This window comes from Aedes albopictus, chromosome 3 (assembly GCF_035046485.1).
Source record: "Aedes albopictus strain Foshan chromosome 3, AalbF5, whole genome shotgun sequence".
Taxonomy (NCBI): Eukaryota; Metazoa; Arthropoda; class Insecta; order Diptera; family Culicidae; genus Aedes; species Aedes albopictus.
In genome coordinates, this window is record NC_085138.1 from 323204101 (window position 1) to 323219054 (window position 14954).

Consider the following 14954-nt stretch of genomic DNA (forward strand, 5'->3'; position numbering starts at 1 on the left):
TGCAACTTCCTGGCCGAGGAGCGGAGCGTGGCTGACGCGAGCAAGGAGAAGCAGTCCATTCAAAGGGACACCTTCTACTTATTTTGCTGACAGCGCGACAATGACACACGAAACCATACAGATCGCCGGAGCCGTAGGGAAGATCTTAAACCATCTTAAGTGGACCCCACACGAGCATCAATACTTTATCAATATCGGTACTTTTTGTTGAAAACTTCATCAAACCTTTAGCTTACTCGAATGATTGTCCAAACATACATTCCAAATTTGTCGAGAAAACGCAGCCCCCTGGGCAAAAGGCGCCCGTAAGAGACGACCAGAATTTTGAAGATTGGGACGGCCAGTGCGAGCAACCAGGCTCCCAAGTCGACTGCGCAAATAGCAGGGAAACCAAGCCCCAGAATGCCAAACCCAAAAAAAAGAAGGGTAAACTGAGCTAAGGAAAAGAGAATTACGGTTGGGGAAAAATAAGTTGTCAAGAAAAGTTAAGCCAGCCCGTAAGCACGGAAAGAGCGAGCCAGCTGGTCTTCAAAACCGAGGAGTATGCGTACGCCGAGGTGCTGAGGGTCATGTGGGGCGAACATGTTTTCGCACCGCTGAGTGGGGATTCAAAAAGCATACGAGCATCCGGGCCTGAAAGATGATGCTAAAGCTGGAGAAGGAGGCGGCTATGAAGGGCACCTCCTCCAAGGCACTAGCACAGGAAATACTGGGCGAAAAGGTGCAAGTGAGAGCCCATCTGAACCACTGTGAAGCCGCACAACAGTTGCTGTGGCAGTCAGTTTGGGAGTCAAGTACAGACATCGCCTTACTATCTGACCTATACCGAATCCCTCCCGATAACGGTAGGAACGGTGCAGAGTCCATGATTGGTGTGGCCTTCTGGAGCCCGAGTCTAAACCCTAGCTCAGGCTGAAGGGTCGACGACGAGTACACGCACAGTGACCATCTGGCGACTCGATACATGATGGAACCCGGAGAAAGACGACCACAGCCGAAGGTCATCCACAGTAGGCCTGTCCACCTTTTCAAAAATGTTCTCTGATTCTCAAGTCCACTCCCATATTTTGATTGGCATCCTAAAAGAAGTAACTGGTCAAAATTTCAGCCAAATCCATTGAAATTAAGAGGTGCATCAAATCAATTTCGTGTTTTTCGACTATTTTTGAACTTCAATTAATCATAACTACACTAAAACTTGTCAAAACTTAATTCTTTCGGCAGAAATTAAAAGGATTCCACAGGTATCGGGGATGGCTGTTCTCGCGCTTCGATAAGCCGAAATTTCCGGAGCAATTGCTTATGGAGGGTACCACCTGCGATCCATCCAGCGATGATCTAGTGGGAACCCTAAGTCGTGCATGCGACGCCCCAATGCTAACGTTCTAACGAAATGGACGAAAATCTTTATACTAATGATGTCCAGGAATCGCAGAACTCCGCGCATCCTGCCTAAGAGCTAGAAGCAGGATGCAAAGAGCTAGCACCGATGAGGGTAGAATGGAACGAAGTAAGGATTGGTGGCTAAACGGACACTAAACAAAGTGATTAAGGCATGTAAGCGGGCGTGCTTCGAAAATCTCTGCCAGGCAGCCAACACGATCCCTTGGGGTGATGCCTGACCAAAACAAAGGTCGCTAGCCAAGTGGAATACGCCTGCAAAAGGGCAACTATGGCGATCATGGCGTTGTTGAAGTTCGGTAAGTATCCAGCTTTTTACGCTGGCTATAAAACGACGAGGGGTGAATCGATTTTGACATTTCTTGCCGACAGCTTTTATAGTAAGGTCTCAGTAGGCTAAAAGCATAGGTTGTTGATCTAGCTGTCAAATTTTTTAACTATCTTTGCGGTAGACCATTTCGCGTTGTTTCTCATATATTTCCTTTGTGAAAATAACATTGTTTTATATATTTTAGGCATTCAGTTTAAAGGATTGATAATCATTATAGTGCTGTAAAAAAAAGCCTAGCTGCTGTACGAAGAACTTGGGGTCAAAATTCGGATAGACCAGTCTCCCAGTACATCGATTTCTATCCCCAACTTGTGACTTATCAAAGCGGAAGAAGCTCTTCCGATCCATAGCCGGGTGTAGCAGGTAGTAGAACTTTATATACCTCAACTATGTCTGAGACCCGGACTGTCATCTCCCCGATCCCGAACAGTGTTGTATTAATAACTGCCCTTAATTATGAAATCCGTTCCTATAATTTAATCGGCGATGGCGATTCAATTACTTATATTCTGTTGAAAGCCTTATTGTTTCTATATAAAAATAAATAATAAATACAAAATAAGTTGTGTTTTTCGTACCATACTATAATGGACAGTGTAAACAGCGGAACTTGACGTTAAAACTTGACTCAAACTGGACATGACCAAGGCGTTATATAACTTATTGAAAAATCTGTCGTAATCTTAGCCCAAGCAAATATGCTCCGTGCAGTTGAATCCCGGAATTTTCGACTAGCAAAGTTGGATTTTACTCAAAATACGTGCGTCGAACCTAACTACGGAAGTGGTGCGCTGTATAGCGGACCAGGTTTACTATACAGCGCACCACTTCCGAAGTTAGGTTCGACACACGGATTTGGAGAAAAACCCGATTTCGCTAGTCGAAAACTCCGATTTTCAACTAAATTGAGAATAACCACTCGCGCAACAGTTCCGGGACCCAATGGCATGCTCACTATCTGGTCTCGGCAAAATAGAAAAATCTTTGAAGTTCCATCTTCGAGGTCAGATCGATTCTTTTGCCTTCAGACGTCTGTCTCCGGCAGTTTTCATTGAGCGTCTTATCCTCCATGGGCATATTAATTTCACATTTTGTTCGTATCTCATGATTCCTGGCATCATGCATGTCCAGCAATATCAACCTAAAATACAATATTAAAATATGAAATATGAAATTTTTACAATTGAATTCCGGAACACAAGAATTGGAAATTTTGATGTTTTTCATCAACAATAAAGATTTTCATCACCACAGAGCTTGCTTCGATCCATCCATAATAAAATTATAGTGTCGCCAAGAATTGTCAGATAGGGGTGATTCGCAATTTATGGCAAGCCAGCGTAAAAAGCTGGATAGGCTGCTTGCGACAGTTGCAATGTCCATGCTACGATATGGCACCATTATTGCGTGGTCGAACTCGCTGGCAGTCAACCGAAATGTGGAATGACTCGAGAGAACCCATAGGTTGATGTGCCGAAGGATGGCCAGTGCATATCGCACAGTCTCAAAAGCCGCGGTAATAGCGGGTATAATGCCCATAGCGCTCGTGAAGACGATGAATGATTGGAACTACATGGCATAAGATGCGCTATACTGATGACCAGAATGTCGTCAATGCTGTGATGGCAGAGAGCGTGCGACTCTTCCAACAAGAATAGATGGACACATGGCGAACGTATCCAAGTGGCGAGATAAATTTTCACCTGACACAATGTCTGTCGAGCCTTGGATGCTTTAATTGGGTGGTATTTGCACAAATTCTGGCACGTAGATTCTCCCGAATGTCTCGAGTGTAGAAACGGTGACATGAACGCGGAGAACATGGTCTTTGAAACGCTTCGTGAAGCAAAGGTCAACTATGCAAGAAATGTTCGGTAGCGGATGAGATATTACTCCGGATAAAATTGTTGAAAGGATATGAACGGGGGCGGACAAGTGGAATTCCGTTGCCAGATGAACAAGTTGAGTAAACCCACTCCTCCAAAAGCTGGAGACTCCACTACCCACCAACACACATTTTTGCTGTATAAGAGTGGAACAAGTCATTCTTAAGCAAACTTTAGCTTAAGAAACTGTTGTTCAGCAAGTTCTGTTACTTGGGTATAGTGCTGAACTAAGAACTGAATCACAACTTACTGTAGTTAGTGGAACGCAGACCTAAACGAGTGCTCTTCCCAACAAACAGTTTTTCTGTACAATGGATTAATAAACCGCTATCAAGCTTGATTTAAAAAACTTCTACTGAATAAGCTGTTATTCAGCTGTCTTTGTTACTTACATATCATCAACATTAGTTAGACAACCGAGAAATTGCAGTGAGCGTAAATTGGTAGACATCGTCCTATAGAAGTTTCGACTGTTATTCTGATAGTATAGGATTTAAAATCTTTGGTTAATTAAATTAACTTAATTTTATAAAATAGACTTGCAAAAATCTGACACATAAAAGCAACATGGATAATTTCATCACTCTGAATTTGGACCTGACATTACGCGACACCTTTGCGACCCCTTTCGGAAGCTCATTTCCGTTGGTGTGTTACCCGCAGTTCCGAAGGGCGGTGAAGCGTTCACATTGTGTCAACCGTTTTCCATGTTGATGTTGCTGGTGCCCATAAAACCAAACCACGTTCACTGTGCTCGAGCTCGATTTCCTCCTCCTGGCCGTCGGTGTGGAGATGATCCGCTGCTGCATCGGTTGTTGTTTTTCACCCATCACAGTTTGTTTTTCATCGGCGCGTTTTTATATCTCTCCACCGCCGCCGCCGCCGCCGCCGCTTCACCAACTATAAAATTCGCCGTTATTTTGCACTAATTGATTTCGGAACGCCCGCGTTCACGTGTAGCTTTTAGTTTTTTTTTTTCATCCACTTCTATTTTATAATGCTGTTGATTGCGATGAATAAACCCTACCCCAGCAGTGTGGGTATGTGACGGCCGGTGATGGTAATGAAATTTTCATTGCGGTCCATATCGCGCATCTCCGGTGTGTGCACTTCGAAGAAGACACGTCCGCGCGGTCAGTTTGTCAACGCGATTGATCTGGAAGTAAACAGAGAGATGGGAAATTTGTTTGTGAAAAGTGTCACTGACAGATGAGCTGGATTAAATGAAATTTTTTATGCATGAACGATACTTGAAATTGACTCAGGTGGATGGGTGCGATATAGGGTATGTGTGCCATCAGTAATCTCATGCTCCCATTTTCATCCTATTCGAAAACAAGCGATTACGGCACCGATTGACTCCGTTCTTTTTGTTTTCATGGGTGCTCACTTCTAACAAAAAATACAAAAATAAGAAACAAAACATACAGCGCTTCAATCTTTTGTTTTTCGTGGGATGAAAATGGGAGCCACATGCTTAATAAGGGAACCAATACCCTAGTTTTGTTTGTATATTATTTTTACCCCGTCAACGCGTAATATTTGAATATATTTCAAGTTTTGAATCCGAAAGCAGCATCAGCACAAGTTATATGTTTTGATCATCTGTAAACTGTAAATAAAGTTTGAGCAAATAAATATGACAAATAATAACAAAATTACAATATATTGTTCGTGCAGTTGAAAATCGTAATTTTTGACACTCGAAAATCGATGTTTCTCCTAAACCGTGTGTCGGACGTACGTCGGACACAGTGCGCTGGATAGAGGGCCAAGTCCGCTGTCCAGCGCACTACGTCCGACGTTAGGTTTGGAGCGGACCTGGTGTAATGGTTAGAACACTTGACTATCGGGCCGAGGACCTGGGATCGAATCCCACTCCCGACAAACTCGCAAAGTGTGAGTTCTTCCTTCGGAAGGGAAGTAAAGTGTGGGTCCCGAGATGAACTAGCCTAAGGCTAAAAATCTCGTTAATACAGATAAAAAAAAAAGGTTTGACGTATGGATTTTTAGAAAATTCGATTGTCGGGTGTGGGGAAACTTCGGGTTTCAACCGCGACGACAATATGTGGTATAGTATACATTGGCTCACGCAATAGAATGTAAACCAAAATTAGCCGAGGTTTGGACCCCCAGAGAGCCATAGTGGTCTATGTGGTTTATGGATAGCCCCTAAACAGATCTAGCAGTGTGCACAGGACGAAAGACTTCCGGCCCCTGACCTCCAAGAGATTGAGGAGGAGGTTGGCCGGTTGAAAAACAACAAAGCCGCTGGAGCAGATCAACTACCAAGCGAGCTTCCAAAATACGGTGGAGAACCACTGGTGAGAGCACTACACTGGGTCATTACCAAGATTTGGGAGGAGGAAGTATTACCGGAGGAATGGATGGAAGGTATCGTGTATCCCATCTACAAAAAAGAGCGACAAGTTGGATTGCGGGAACTACCGCGCGATCACACTACTGAGCGCTGGCTACAAGATACTCTCTTAAATTTTATGCCGCCGTCTATCACCGATTGCAAGAGAGTTCGTGGGGCAATATCAGGCTGGATTTATGGGTGAACGCGCTACAACGGAAAATATGTCCGCTATCCGCCAGGTGTTGCAGAAATGCCGCGAATACAACGTGCCCACACATCACTTGTTCATCGATTTCAAATCGGCGTTTGATACAATCGATCGAAAACAGCTATGGCAGATTATGCACGAATACGGATTTCCGGATAAACTGATACGGTTGATCAAGGCGACGATGGATCGAGTGATGTGCGGAGTTCGAGTATCAGGGACACTCTCGAGTCCCTTCGAATCTCGCAGAGGGTTACGGCAAGGTGATGGTCTTTCGTGCTTGCTGTTCAACATTGCTTTGGAGGGTGTAATAAGAAGAGCGGGGTTAAACACGAGTGGAACGATTTTCACGAAGTCCGTACAGCTGCTTGGTTTCGCTGATGATATTGATATTATTGCTCGTAAATTTGAGACGATGGCGGAAACGTACTTCCGACTAAAGAGTGAAGCTATGAATCGGATGAGTCAATAATGTGTCGAAGACAAAGTACATGGTGGCAAAGGGCTCCAGGGAGGAATCACCGCGCCCGCCACCCCGGGTTTATATGGACGGTGATGAAATCAAGGCGGTTGAAGAATACGTGTACTTGGGCTCACTGGTGACCGCCGACAACAACACAAGCAGAGAAATGCAGACGCGCATTGTGGCAGGAAATCGTGCTAACTTTGAACTCCGAAGAACTCTACGATCGAACAAAGTTCGCCGTAACACGAAGTTAACTATCTACAAAACGCTGATTAGACCGGTCGTCCTCTATGGGCACGAAACGTGGACCCTACGTGCAGAGGACCAACGCGCCGTTGGAGCTTTCGAACGGAAGGTGTTGCGCACCATCTACGGCGGAGTGCAGATGGAAGACGGGACTTGGAGAAGGCGAATAAAGCACGAGCTGCAACAGCTGCTGAAAGAACCACCCATCGTCCATACCGCAAAAATCGGGAGGCTACGGTGGGCGGGTCACGTTATCAGGATGTCGGATAGCAACCCGACTAAAATGGTTCTCGAGAGTCATCCGACCGGTACAAGAAGACGTGGAGCGCAGCGAGCTAGGTGGGTCGACCAAGTGGAGGACGATCTGCGGACCCTACGCAGAGTGCGGAACTGGAGACAAACCGCCATGGAACGAGTTGAATGGAGACGGCTACTATGTACAGCAGAAGCCACCCCGGCCTTAGCCTGATCGGTAAGGTAAGTAAGGATAGCCCCTTAAAAATTTTGGAAATTTTATAATCACCTCCATTCTGTAATTTCTTTTTTGAACCTTTCGAAAATTTGTTCTAAAATTTCTTCAGTAGTGCTTTTGTAAATTTTCTCTGTTATTCCTGTGGTCGTTGTCGGAATTTCCCTTAAGACAGTTTCTGTTCAATACTCATATGCTTCATGTACTCAACTCAGAGCATTATCCTGTAGAAATGACAATTGATGTATTCCGGAAGGATCCTTGGAAGAATTCTTGAAGGTATTCTCGTGAATGCCTTGAAACAACCACTGGAGGAAACCCTTGAGGTATCCCATTAAGAATCCCTGTAGAAACTCTTGAATTATTTTCTGGGGATATTTCTGGAAAACTTTCAAATAATCTAGTTCTAGGGAAAAACTTGGAATTCACTTGAAATAATTCCTGGACAAAATCGCTGCAATGTACTCAAAAATAAATGTCTGGAAGAATTTAGGCAGGAATTCCAAGAGAAGTCCACGGTGCATTTTCTACAGAAATTCCGGATGAAGACGCTTTGAGAGTTCCGAAAAAGTCTTCCCTAGGTGAATCGTGAATTCCTTAAACGTTCCGTGGAGAAATGTCTGAAAGCGCTTCCTGAATGCTAGATCCTATTTGTTCAAATTAAGTCACAGTGACTTCCGCGTAACCAAAACCTGCGCTGTCGTAACTCTTATTTGAAATGTGTGTTGAAATGTGCGAAAGAATCCCTGGAGGACTTAGTATACCAATATTAAGAACTGTTAATCCTGATGGAATCGCTGAATAAACTACCGAAGAAAATGCTGGAGAGATTTCTGAAGGAATCCCAGGAAAATTTAAGGGCAACTATCATTAAAAACGGCTACGCAGTCTCGAAATTAGCAAACGATGTTTATTACTTGCCCAACGTTTCGACACGGGGTTAGTGTCGAAACGTTGGGCAAGTAATAAACATCGTTTGCTAATTTCGAGACTTCGTAGCCGTTTTTAATGATAGTTGAAACGATACAGTCGAACCTCCACTAGAATTTAAGGGCAACTTCTTGGAAAAAATCCAAGATAAATTTCCATAAATAAATCCTTACACAACATTCGGAAGGAGATCTCTGATAAAATTCCTGAAGAAATCCTAGGATAACTCCTTAAACAATCGTTGGAGGAAGTCCTTGAGACATTCACGGGGGAATTTCTGAAGGAGTCCTTTGACAATTTTTTGGAAGGATCCTTGAAGGGCTTTCTAAACGAACACCTTCAAAACATCTTTGGAATCTAGAGTAATCTTTGGAGGAGTTCTTGAAAAAATCAATGGATAACTTTTTAAAGGGTTTCTAAGAAAAAGAATATCAGAATATATCTTGAAGAAATTGCGGGAGCTGCAGGGAGCATTCTTGACAAAAATCATGTATAGATTCCTTAACCAATCCATGCAAGAACTCCTAGAAGATTTGTTTGGAGATAATTTCTGGTTCCTGTATGCATTCCTCTTAAACTATCCTAAAGAATTACTAAACTTATCGCTGGAAGAGTTCCTTAAAATCTTCAGGTAATCCTAGAGAAATTATTTTGTGCATCCCTGGAAAAGATGATGGAAAGATTTCTGAATTTCTGAAGGAACCCCTGAATAAATTTTTAAAGAGTTCCCGAGAAAAATTTCTGAAGAAATCACCTGAGTTATTCCAGGAGCCTTTCGTGGAAGATTTCTCAGCGCAGTCCCCGGGAAAATTCCTGGATGAATCTCAGGAGAAATTCCTGAATGAATTACTAGAGGAATTTCTGCAAGAATATCTGGAGGAATTTAAGGAGGAGACCGTAGAGGAATCCCTGAAGAAATTCATGGAGAAATGCCTAGAGGGATTCTTGGAAGATTCTCTGAAGGAAATTTAGAAGGGCTACCTGTAGAACCCTAAAAAAATCCTGGATGAATTCCTGGAGGAATCTCTAGAGGAATGCTGTGAGAAGTCCCAGGAAATTGTTTTGGAGGAATTCCTAGAGGAATTTCTGGATGAATTCCTAAAGAAATCCTTAGAGGCATTTCTAAAATAATTACCGGAGGAATTTCTGGATAAATCGCTGAAGCAATGCGTGGAAGAATCTCTGAAAGAATCTTTGGAGGAATCCCAGGAGAAATTCCTGGGGGACTTTCTGCACGAATCCCTGAGGAATTTCTGAAAGTATACCTGGAGGGATTCTTGGAAATCCCTAAAGCAATTTCTGGAAGAATTCCTGGAAAATTTCCTAGAGAAATTTCAGAAGAAATCTCTGGAGAAATTTCTGAAGAAATCCTGTGATGAATTCCTAGAGAATCCCTGGAGTGATGCCGGGATAAATGTTTAAAAAATCCCTGAAGGAATTCTTGAAGAGATTCGTAGGGGATTTTTTGGCGGAAATCCTGGAGGAACTTCTGGACAAATTCCTGGCAAAACCCCTTGCGGAATTTGTGAAGGAGATCCTAGAGGAATTCTTGGATTAATTTTCTGGAGGAATCTCTGGAGAAATTTCTGGATGAATTCCTGGAGCAATCCTTGAATGAATTCCTAGAAGAATTTCTGAGGAATTCCTAGAGTAATCCCTAAAACAAATCCTGGAAGATTTCCTGAAGAAAACTTCTGGAGGAATTACTGTACGAATTTCTGTGCGAAGTTTTGGAAGAATTCCTTGAATAATTCCTGAGGATGGCCAAAATGTTTGGGATAGGCAACTTTTTTTTCTCTCTCTCGAAAAAGTTCAACATCCTTTAACTTTTCATAGAGCGCATCAATAAATCTTAAATTTTGACTGTTTGTTAACCTATTATATGTGCATCATTGGTACAAATTTGGGCTCGATTGATCAATATTTCGCAAAGTTAGAACCGATTAGTGTTTTACCTATTTTTTAGACAACTCATTTTTGAGCTGTTATATCTCGGAAACCAGTGAACCGAATTGAATGAAATTTTGAACGTATACTAACAATATGAAAATGCTTTACAAACTAATAATACATAGGTACTTTTTAAACGTTGAAAAAAGTTATCATAGATTGACACTGTTTGGATTTTTCTCGATTTTTTTTTTTACAACAATGTCAATGAATTTTAGTGTTGATATCCAAAAATTTTCCTCTTCTGTTCTCAAGTAATCTCTAATTAGATATATCAGAGCCTATTTAGATTGAAGGAAGAACACATTTAATAATTTTGTGTGGTATTGTAAATTTGACTTATTTTCCTTTATATGGGTAAAAACTTCAACCCGGTATAACTTAATTTGCCGTGAGAAAATATCACATAATATAAAGTCGTATTAAGCATCAATACATACACTCCCGTTCAAAAGTTTGGGGTCACCCCCTCAAAAACATGTCATTTTTTTAGGCCCATATCTCCGCCAATTTGCATCCGATTTCAAAACCCTAGGTTTCATTCAAAAGATAATAAGTCAAAGAAACTTTGAACATGATTTAAAAGAAACTTTTTCAAAAAATTTTGTATGTAAACTTAACCCAAAGTTGCCAAATTTTCTGAAAAATGAATATAAACTTACGGCAGTGTCGCTGGAAGTTAGGTCGACCAAATTTTAAGATGATAGCGGTAATATGACCCATTTTCTATTAGCTTTCAACTGCTTTTTACAGAACTTAGCTAAAAAATCTAGAAAAAAAGTTATTAAGTAAATTATTCCTTGATGTCATCGACCAAAAGTTTGGGGTCACCCCTCAAAATCCTGTATCGGCCAAAAGTTTGGGGTCACTATCGTAAAACATGGAAATGTGATTTGTTGATATCTTTGTCATCTTTCATTCAATTTTAATTCTTGGCTTATTTGAAACAAAATGAATGATACTTACTGCATAGACATTGAACCACACATATTTGTTGAAATTTACATACTAAAACTTAACGTAAAATTGCCTCATTTTTTGAAGCGTGGTAAAATGTGCTAACTTTACATAACATTTTTATATACAAAAATCGTTAAATACGTTAAGCTGAAGACATCAAACGTAAATTTAGTTAATTATCTTTGAAATGAGGCAAAAATAATTAAAATTGAACTATAGATGACGAAGATATCACCAAATCCCTTTTCCATGTTTTACGAAAGTGACTCCAAACTTTTGGCCGATACATCATATAGAGGGGTGACCCCAAACTTTTGGTCGATGACATCAAGGATTAATTTACTTAATAACTTTTTTTCTAGATTTCTTAGCTAAGTTCTGTTAAAAGCAGTTGAAAGCTAATAGAAAATGGGTCATATTACCGCTCTCATCTTAAAATTTGGTCGACCCAACTTCCAGCGACACTGCCGTAAGTTTATATTCATTTTTCAGAAAATTTGGCAACTTTGGGTTAAGCTTACACACAAAATTTTTTGAAAAAGTTTCTTTTAAATCATGTTAAAAGTTTCTTTGACTTATTATCTTTTGAATGAAACCTAGGGTTTTGAAATCGGACGCAAATTGGCGGAGATATGGGCCTAAAAAAATGACATGTTTTTGAGGGGGTGACCCCAAACTTTTGAACGGGAGTGTAGTTGATAAACGTTGAAAAATTCATTCAATTCGGTTCACTGATTTTGAACACAGTTCAAAAATGAGTTGTCTAAAAAATAGTGTTTTACCCAAATGGTTCTATCTTCGCGAAAAATTAATCATTCGAGCCCAAATTTGTACCAATGATGCAAATATAATAGGTTGACTAACAGTCAAAATTTGAGATTTTTTGATGCACTCTATGAAATGTTACAGCATGTTGAATTTTTTGTGGGAGAAAAAAAGTTGCCTATCCCAAACATTTTGGCCATCCCCTGTATCTCTGAAGGAATTCCTAAAGAAATTGCATGGATAATTACTGGAGGAATTTTCGGAGGAACTCCTGGAGGATTCCCTGGAGAAATTCCAGGATGAAATCCTGGAGGAATATCTAGAGCAGGGGTTTCCAGACCTTCCACCACGCGGTGCACTTTTTGGAAATAAATTGCTTCGCGGTGCACCTGGTATTTATTGTCAAATAAAGCACTTTCAGATTTGGCAAATGACGCTGCCGTACTTTCAAAGAGACTTCCAAATAATTATGCCCTTGTCGTTGAGACACTTTGTCAGATTCCGAACGAGAACATCGGCGAAATCTTTCGTTGAAACCTGAAAGATGTCTAGTATGGTTTTGGTTGATGTTTCTCGAAATCATTGCTGGGTTTTTGAAGATATCAATGGCGAATTCCATACATGGACCGTACCAGATTCATTTTCAAAAACTTTGGCATATTACAGAGGTTTTTGGTAGTAGCCTCCCTCCAGCTAAACCTGAAAGATTCTTTCTCTTGATCCCTGCTGAGAAATTCTGGTAGATTTTTCCTGTAACCCTTTGATACAGGTACTTTCTCATATTTCCTTTCTAGGATTAATCACCGCATGACTTTTTGATTCTGATTTGATTTTGTATTGGCTTTTCTCGTTGAAAGTTATGAAAGAAACGGTGCATAGAATCACAAGTGTGTGACGAGAGAAATTGAATAGAAGTTGAAAATTAACAGAGGGCCATTATTGAACAACACAATCACAACGACGACCTCTTTGCCTAACGTTTTGGTTTTGAATGGCTAGGTACTAGTAGTTCGATGGTAACTACTAGCTCTAGGCAGGGAAAAAGATCGTGGTTATGATCTGTTAAATGATGTTTGGCTTTGCTTTCGGTTCTATTGATCGGTAACACTTGTTCAGCGATTCATATCGAGCGAACGTTACTTATTTGATTTTTTCGCGCTTTCATGTCGCATGCTCATATTGTGTTCAAATGATCTTATTCAAACCGAGTTTCATTCTCTCTTGTCAATTGGATTTTACTTTCCAGATTTAATCATCGCATGACTTTATGATAATTAAATTTTATTGGCGTTACTGCCTCCTTCTTTGAGTAGTATGTATTTAGTTCACCGAGAAAAGCCAATAAAATTTAATTATCATTTCTCATATTTATTCAATAGTTTTATCTAGTAATTTCTTATCAATCTTGTTCGCAACTCAGGTAATCCGTTTTAGATAAAAGGCATAATTTTCAAAGGGCCGTAGTGCACTGGTTAAGGCTTCGCACTGCACCAAATGCACCGCGCTGCACCATCTGAAACCACTGGTCTAGAGAAATCTCTTGAGGAATTCCTGGGAGAACTGCTAGAGGAACTGCTCGAGCAACTTCTGGCGGAATGCCTGTAAGAATATATAGAAGAATGTCTGAACGAAATTTCGGTGGAATCCCTGACGGAAATCCTAGAGAGATCTCTGGAGGAGATTCAGATCCCTGGAGCAACTCTTGAGAGGGTTTCTGGATAAATTCCGGGAATAATTCCTAGGGAAATTTCTGAAGAAAACACTGGAGAATTTTTTGAAGAATTTACTGGAGAAATTTCTGTCGCAATTTCTGAAAGAATATCTTGATCAATTCCTAGAGGGATTTCTGAAGGGATCCCTTAAAGAATTCCTGGGGTAATTCCCCGATGAATTCTTGGAAAATTTCTTGGGGGAGTCACTGGAGGAATTTCTGGAAGATATCCTGGTGGAATGCCTGGAGGCAAGCCTAAAGAAATTCCTGGAGAAATCCATGTGGAAACCCCAATTGAAATGCATGGAGGAATTCTTGGAGGAAAAGGATAGGCAGCATCCATTTATTACGTAACGCTAAAATAAGCATTTGTTTACAACCAAACCCCCCACCCCAGCGTCCCTCCGTGACGCTTTTCTGTATGGAAATCTTAAAAAAAAAGTATGAACCATAACGCTTGGCCGTTCTCTCCCCTCCCCCTAGAGCACGGGTTCCCAACCGGTGGTCCGCGGCCCCCTGGGGGGCCGTGAAGCCAGTCCAAGGGGGCCGCGATGTTACCAAAAAATTGTAAAATTGTAATTCCATTTTGTGCAAATTTTCAAATACAAATTTTAATTTTATATAACCCCAAGCAACACACATGGTATATATTAGTTACGACAGCGCAAGTTTTGGTTGTATAGAAATTTATTTGACGTTGTTTTAACACAATGTTAGAATTACGTAAAATTAACTTCTATACAACCAAAACTTGCGCTGTCGTAACTTTAATATAACATGTGTGTTGCTTGGGACGCCACCCCCAAAAGCCACAAAAAGGAACAAATTTTTAGCATAAAATGCCTTCAGAAGAAAAAATTTTCGGCTGCGCCGCTATTTTTCAGTTATAACTCAAATTCGCATATAGCCGAGGCAGTAAACGCACGGGTATTCAGCATGAGCATGCTGAGGGTGACGGGTTCGATTCCCGGTCGGTCCAGGATCTTTTCGTAAAGAAAATTTCCTTGACTTCCTTGGGCATAGAGTATCTTCGTGCCTGCCACACGATATACGCATGCAAAATGGTCATTGGCAGAGGAAGCTCTCAGTTAATAACTGTGGAAGTGCTCATAGAACACTAAGCTGAGAAGCAGGCTTTGTCCCAGTGAGGACGTTACGCCAAGAAGAGGAGAGGAGAGGAGAACTCCATTGAACTGAAAAAAAAGTTGTGGAAGAAAGTAACACTGAAACTCCTGGAGAAATTTCCAAATGAGTAACTAAAGAAGTTCC

The 14954-nt window shown here is 41.1% G+C and overlaps 1 protein-coding gene across 2 annotated transcripts in view; it reads right to left on the bottom strand.

Annotated features, from left to right (window-relative positions):
- The window catches only part of LOC115257016 (5-hydroxytryptamine receptor-like), a 591282-nt gene that overhangs the window by 193397 nt on the left and 382931 nt on the right, over positions 1–14954 (bottom strand). For both annotated transcript variants that reach the window (XM_062842818.1, XM_062842817.1), the window contains exon 3: positions 4276–4774. The gene's annotated coding sequence lies outside the window, so the exon portion shown is untranslated. The remainder of the gene's footprint in view (positions 1–4275; positions 4775–14954) is intronic.